The 6,317-nt window shown below is 39.0% G+C and overlaps 1 protein-coding gene across 1 annotated transcript in view; it reads right to left on the reverse strand.

Annotated features, from left to right (window-relative positions):
• The window catches only part of KDELC2 (KDEL (Lys-Asp-Glu-Leu) containing 2), a 33,847-nt gene that overhangs the window by 26,442 nt on the left and 1,088 nt on the right, over positions 1-6,317 (reverse strand). The window lies entirely within an intron of this gene.

Raw genomic sequence — 6,317 nt, forward strand, 5'->3', positions numbered from 1 at the left:
AGATGAGCCTCCCAGGTAAGAAGCTGTCCAATATGGGTAAGAAGCTTCCCAATACTAGTGAAGAGCAGATGGCAATTACTAGTAGCTCTAGTAAGAATGAAATAGCTGGGTCAAAGCAGAAATGACACTCAGTTGTGGATGTGTCTAGTGGTGAAAGTAAAGTCTGATGCTGTAAAGAATATTGCATATGAACCTAGAATGTTAGATTCATGAATCAAGGTAAATTGGACGTGGTCAAACAGGAGACGGCAAGAGTGAATGTCAACATCTTAGGAATCGGTGAACTAAAATGGACAGGAATGAAAGTGAAAGAAAGTGATGAGGGGCTTCCCTGGTGGCTGCAATGGGGGAGACTGGGGTTCAGTCTCTGGGTCAGGAAGATTGCCTGGAAAAAGGAATGGCTACCCACTCACTCCAGTATTCTGTCCTAGAGAATTCCATGGACACAGGACCCTGGCAGGCTACAGAATGGGAGAATTTAATTCAGATGACCATGATATCTACTACTTTGGGTGAGAATCCTTTAGAAAAAATGGAGTAGCCCTCATAGTCAACAAAAAAGTCCAAGAGGCAGTACTTGGTACCTGGATGCAATCTCAAAAATGACAGAATAATCTCAGTTCAGTTCCAAGGCAAAGCATTCAATATCACAGTAACCCAAGTCTATGTCCCAACCACTGACATGGAAGAAGCTGAAGCTGACCAGTTATGAAGACCTACAAAACCTTCTAGAATTAACATAAAAAAAGATATCGTTTTCATCTTAGGGGATTGGAATGCATAAGTAGGAAGTCAAGACTTACCTGGAGTAACAGGCAAGTTCGACCTTGGAGTACAAAATGAAGCAGGGCAAAGGCTAACAGAATTTTGTCAAGAGAACACACTGGTCATAGCAAATGCTCTTTTCCAACAACTCAAGAGATGACTCCACATATGAACATAACCCAGATGGTCAATAACAAAATCAGATTGTTTATATTCTTTGCAGCCAAAGATGGAGACACTCTATACAGTCAGCAAAAACAAAACCTGTTGCAAGATCTGTGGCTCAGATCAGCAAAATTCAGTCTCAAATTGAAGAAAATAGTGAAAACCACTAGACCATTCAAGTATGACCTAAATCAAACCCCTTTTGATTATATGGTGAATGACAAATAGAGTCAAGTGTTTAGATCCGGTAGACAGAATGCCTGAAGAACTAAGGATGGTGGTTCCTAACATTGTATAGTAGGCACTGACTAAAACCATCCCAAAGAAAAAGAAATGCAAACAGGCGAAGTGGTTGTCTGAGGAGGCTTTACAAAGAGCTGAGGAAAGAAGAGAAAAGAAGGGCAAGGGAGAAAGGGGAAGATATACCCAACTGAATACAGAGTTCCAGAGAATAGCAAAGAGAGATAAGAAGGCGTTCTTATATGAACAATGCAAAGAAATAGGGGAAAACAATAAAATGGGAAAGACTAGAGTTCTCTTCAAGAAAATTGGTGATATCAAGGGAACAATTCATGCAAGGATGGGCACAAGAAAGGACATAAACAGCAAGTAGACCTAACAGAAGTAGAAGAGATTAAGAAGAGGTAGCAAAAATACACAGAAGAACTATACAAGAAAGGTCTTAATAACCCAAATAACCAATGGTGTGGTCACTCCCCTAGAGCCGGACATTCTGGAGTGTGAAGTCAAGTGGGCCTTAGAAAGCATTGCTACAAACAAAGTTAGTGAAGGTGACAGAATTCCAGCTGAACTATTTAAAATATTAAAAGATGATGCTGTTAAAGTGCTGCACTCAATATATCAGCAAATTTGGAAAGCTCAGCAGTGGCCACAGGACTGGAAAAGGTCATCTTTCATTCCAATTCCACAGAAGGGCAATGCCAAAGAATATTCAAACTAATGTACAATTGTACTCTTTTCACATGCTAACAAGGTTATGCTCAAAATCCTTCAAGCTAGGCTTTAGCAATATGTGAAGCAAGAAATTCCAGAGGTACAAGCTGGATTTTCAAAGGGCAGAGGAACCAGAGATCAAATTGCCAACATCCATTTTACCATAGAGAAAGCAAGGGAATTCCAGAAAAACACCTACTTCCACTTCATTGACTAATTTAAAGCCTTTGACTATATGGATCACAACAAACTGTGGAGAATTCTTCAAGAGATGGGAATGCCAGACCACCTTACCTGTCTCCTGAGAAATCTGTATGTGGGTCAAGAAGCAACAGTTAGAACCAGAACAATAGAGTGGTTCAACAGACTGGTTCAACATTGGGAAAGAAGTATGTCATGGCTGTATACTGTCATCCTGCTTATTTAACTTATAAGCAGTTAAATATGACCATATTTAATAGTTAATACTATGACCAGTGTGTTCTCTTGACAAAATTCTGTTAGCCTTTGCCCTGCTTCATTTTGTACTCCAAAGCCGAACTTGTCTGTTACTCCAGGTAAGTCTTGACTTCTTACTTATGCATTCCAATCCCCTAAGATGAAAAGGATATCTTTTTTGATGTTAATTCAAGAAGGTTTTGCAGAGTACATCATGCAAAATGTCATGCTGGATGAATCACAAGCTGGAATCAAGATTGCCTGGAGAAGTATCAATAACCTCAGATATGCAGATGATACCACTGTAATGGCAGAAAGTGAAAAGGAACTAAAGAGCTTCTCGATGAAGGTAAAAGAGGAGAGTGAAAAAGCTGGCTTGAAACTCAACATTTAAAAAACTAAGATCATAGATCAGGTCCTATCACTTCATGGCAAATATAAGGGGGAAAAGCAGAAATAGAGACAGATTTTACTTTCCTGGGCTCCAAAATCACTGGGGACAGTGACTACAGCCATAAAATTTAAAGATGCTTGCTCCTTCAAAGAAAAGCTATGACAAACCTAGACAGCATATTAAAAAGCAGAGACGTCACTTTGCCAACAAAGGTCCGTATAGTCAAAACTATGGTTTTTCCAGTAGTCATGTATGCGTGTGAGAGCTGGACCATAAAGAATGCTGAGCATCAAAGAATTGATGCTTTTGAATTGTTCTGGAGAAGATTCTCGAGAGTCCCTTGGACTGCAAGGAGATTAAACCAGTCAATCCTAAAGGAAATCAACCCTGAATATTTAATGGAAGGACTGATGCTGACGCTGAAGCTCCAATACTTTGTTTTTGTTTCGATGTTCCAATACTTTGGCCACCCAATGTGAGAAGCCAGCTCATTGGAAAAGACCTTGATGCTGGAAAATATTGAAGGCAAAAGAAGGGGGCAACAGAGGATGAGATGGTTAGATAGCATCACTGACTCAATGGATATGAATTTGAGCATATTCTGGCAGATACTGGAGGACAGAGGAGCCTGGCGTGCTGCAGTTCATGGTGTCACAAAGAGTTGGACATGACTTAGTGACTGAGTAAGAACAACAAGGTTCTCAAAATTCATAGTTGGAAAAATAACCTCTGTCATTCCTGTTACAATGGAGTCTTCATCTCCCTTTTTGTTTAGGAATTTTATTAATGCTCTCTACGCAACAAAAGGGCTGACTCCACCTGGCCGAGGGAACAGTCCTGAAGGCCAACTTGGTACAACTTGAGGCTAAATGGAAATCCTCCCAAGTGTATGAGTGCCTGCTAATTGGGAATATTCTACAGGAACCTACTGAAAACAGTGATCTTATTAACAATACCAGTGATTTGATAAAAAGGAAAGACCATGAATGAGGTATTGAAAGCGTTGGGAATCTGGACATGACTTTGACATTTATCTACTGTGGAATCACAGGAAAAATATTTATTTTCACTAAGCTTGTTTCTTACAGGAATTGTGAAGAGAATAATACCAGTCCTTCCTATACTAGTGACTCAGACAGTAAAGAATTTGTCTGCAATGAAGGAGACCTGGGTTCAAACCCTCGGCCGGGAAGATCCCCTGGAGAAGGGAATGGCTACCCACTCCATAATGTTGCCATGGACAGAGGAGCCTGGTGGGCTACAGTTCAGGGAGTCGCAAAGAGTTGGACACGACTGAGTGACTAACACTCTTACTAACTCACAAGATGATTAAGGAGAGCATATGAAACAAAGCACAACTCAAAACACTGAAGTGCTACATAACTAGGAGGTAAGATAATTTTACGGAGGTATTACTGATGAAGGCAGAGGACGACTGAGTAGAAAAGAGTCCTGGTATCTTCTATCTAGACATACTCCAAACACCCTCTCTCCATCTCTTCTTTCTTTTCTTCTACAATAATTACTGAGCAACTCTGCCAGGCACTGTGTTAGATGCTGGGAATATAACAATGTCAACAGGTTTTGCCTACATTCATAACAGAAGGAAATACTCAATTTAAGTCAGAGGTTACTGAAAATAAAGATATAGATTGGTTTCTTCCTCATCCCAAATCACGGACCCCCAAATTTCTGTCTGTGAACTCCTGTTTGAAATCCCCCTGTTTTAGACCATTCAAGTTCACGTTTGCTATCTAGGTTCCTGGAGACATGCGGCATAATAATAGTACTCAGATAAGTGTAACATTGTTAAATGAGAGTGCTAATAAGGGAATCTTGCTAAGTCATGTAAGATTACAGTTTGAGAAAATTTTCCGTATTTTTCATTTAGTTCTTGGAGAAAGAAATTTTTCAGGACTTGAAAGTGAATGATGTTAGCAGAAAATGTAAAGACTGGTTGGGTGAGATTTCAGAAATATAGGGCAGGTTTTTAAACGGAAGCCAGGAATCATATCCTGAAAGGAGAACCTAAAGGAATAAAAGTGAGGTTGTTTGAAAACACTTGGTGAAAGTGTTTAGTTTGTTTCCTTATGACTTTTCTCTTGATTATTAAAACATTATGATCATTTGGGGGTAAAAAAGAAGAGTGAAAAAAAATGTGTTACTCTCTTGCTGTGACCACCAATAATCCTGATGTATGAGGTACAGGTTCATTTATTTATTATGACTTGGAATAAAACTATATAATTTGTTTCCTGTTGCATCCTTAAACTTGTATGCTGCTGCTGCTAAATCGATTCAGTTGTGTCCGACTCTATGTGACCTCACAGATGGCAGCCCACCAGGCTGCCCCGTCCCTGGGATTCTCCAGGCAAGAACACTGGAGTGGGTTGCCATTTCCTTCTCCAATGCATGAAAGTGAAAGTGAAAGTGAAGTCGCTCAGTTGTGTCCGACTCTTAGCGACCCCATGGACTACAGCCTACCAGGCTCCTCCCGCCCATGGGATTTTCCAGGCAAGAGTACTGGAGTGGGGTTCCATTGCCTTCTCTGTAAACTTGTATAAGCATTACTAAATAATATTTTAAAACATCAAAAATTTTACTGTGATTTGAAACACACAAAACTGACCATCTTAACCATTTTTAAGTGTACATTTCAGTAGTGTTAAGTGTATTCACATTTTTTGTGCACAAACTAGACCTTTTTCATTTTGGAAAACTTGAAACTCTGTACCATTCAACAACTTCTCATCTCCCTCTTCCATCAGCCCCTGGCAACAACCATTTTCCTTTCTCTTTCTTTGAATTTGACTACTTTAGATACCTTATAGTGGAATGAAAGTGCTACTTTAAATAGCTGTTAAATATTCCATCACATGAATGTACCATGCTTTGTTTAACAACTATCTTATAGCTGCTCTTTAAAATATTGTAATAAATAATCATAATAGGGCAAGAATATCCTTGCTCATAAGTCTTTGACTACATGCTGATCATTTTCACAGAAGTCTGATTATCAGATTAAAAGACATGGACATTTTTCATAAATGACTTTTTTTTTTCATTTTTACATATTCATTTCATTTCATTTTCATTACATTTCATTTTTACATTTTCTAACCGTTGAGACATATATTTTGCACATTAGGTTTGTAAATGTTTAAGATTCTTCATGGAAAATTACTTTCTAGAAAGATTTGACCAATTTGCTCCCACCAGCAGAGGATGAAGGTCATTGTCTAAGAGTATTCATTAACAGCTTCTGAGTATTAGCAGTTAAAAAAAAATGCCATTATTTTTAGATTAAAAATGGAATAAAAATATAATTTTATTTGAATTTATGCACGTGTGTTAGCTAAGTCCAACACTTTGTGATCCTATGGACTGTAGTCTTCCAGGCTCCTCTGTCCATGGGATTCTCTGGGCAAGAATACTGGAGTGGGTTCCCATCTCTACTCCAGGCGATTTCCCCACCCAGAGATGGAACCCACTGTCTCTTAAGTCTCGTGCATTGCCAGGTGGGTTCTTTACGAGTAGTGCCATCCGGGAAGCCTATTTGAATTTATAGTTCTTTCATTAAAAGTAAGATTAACAGTATTTT

Source organism: Bison bison, unplaced genomic scaffold (genome assembly GCF_000754665.1).
Source record: "Bison bison bison isolate TAMUID 2011002044 unplaced genomic scaffold, Bison_UMD1.0 scf7180017864485, whole genome shotgun sequence".
In the NCBI taxonomy this organism is placed as follows: Eukaryota; Metazoa; Chordata; class Mammalia; order Artiodactyla; family Bovidae; genus Bison; species Bison bison.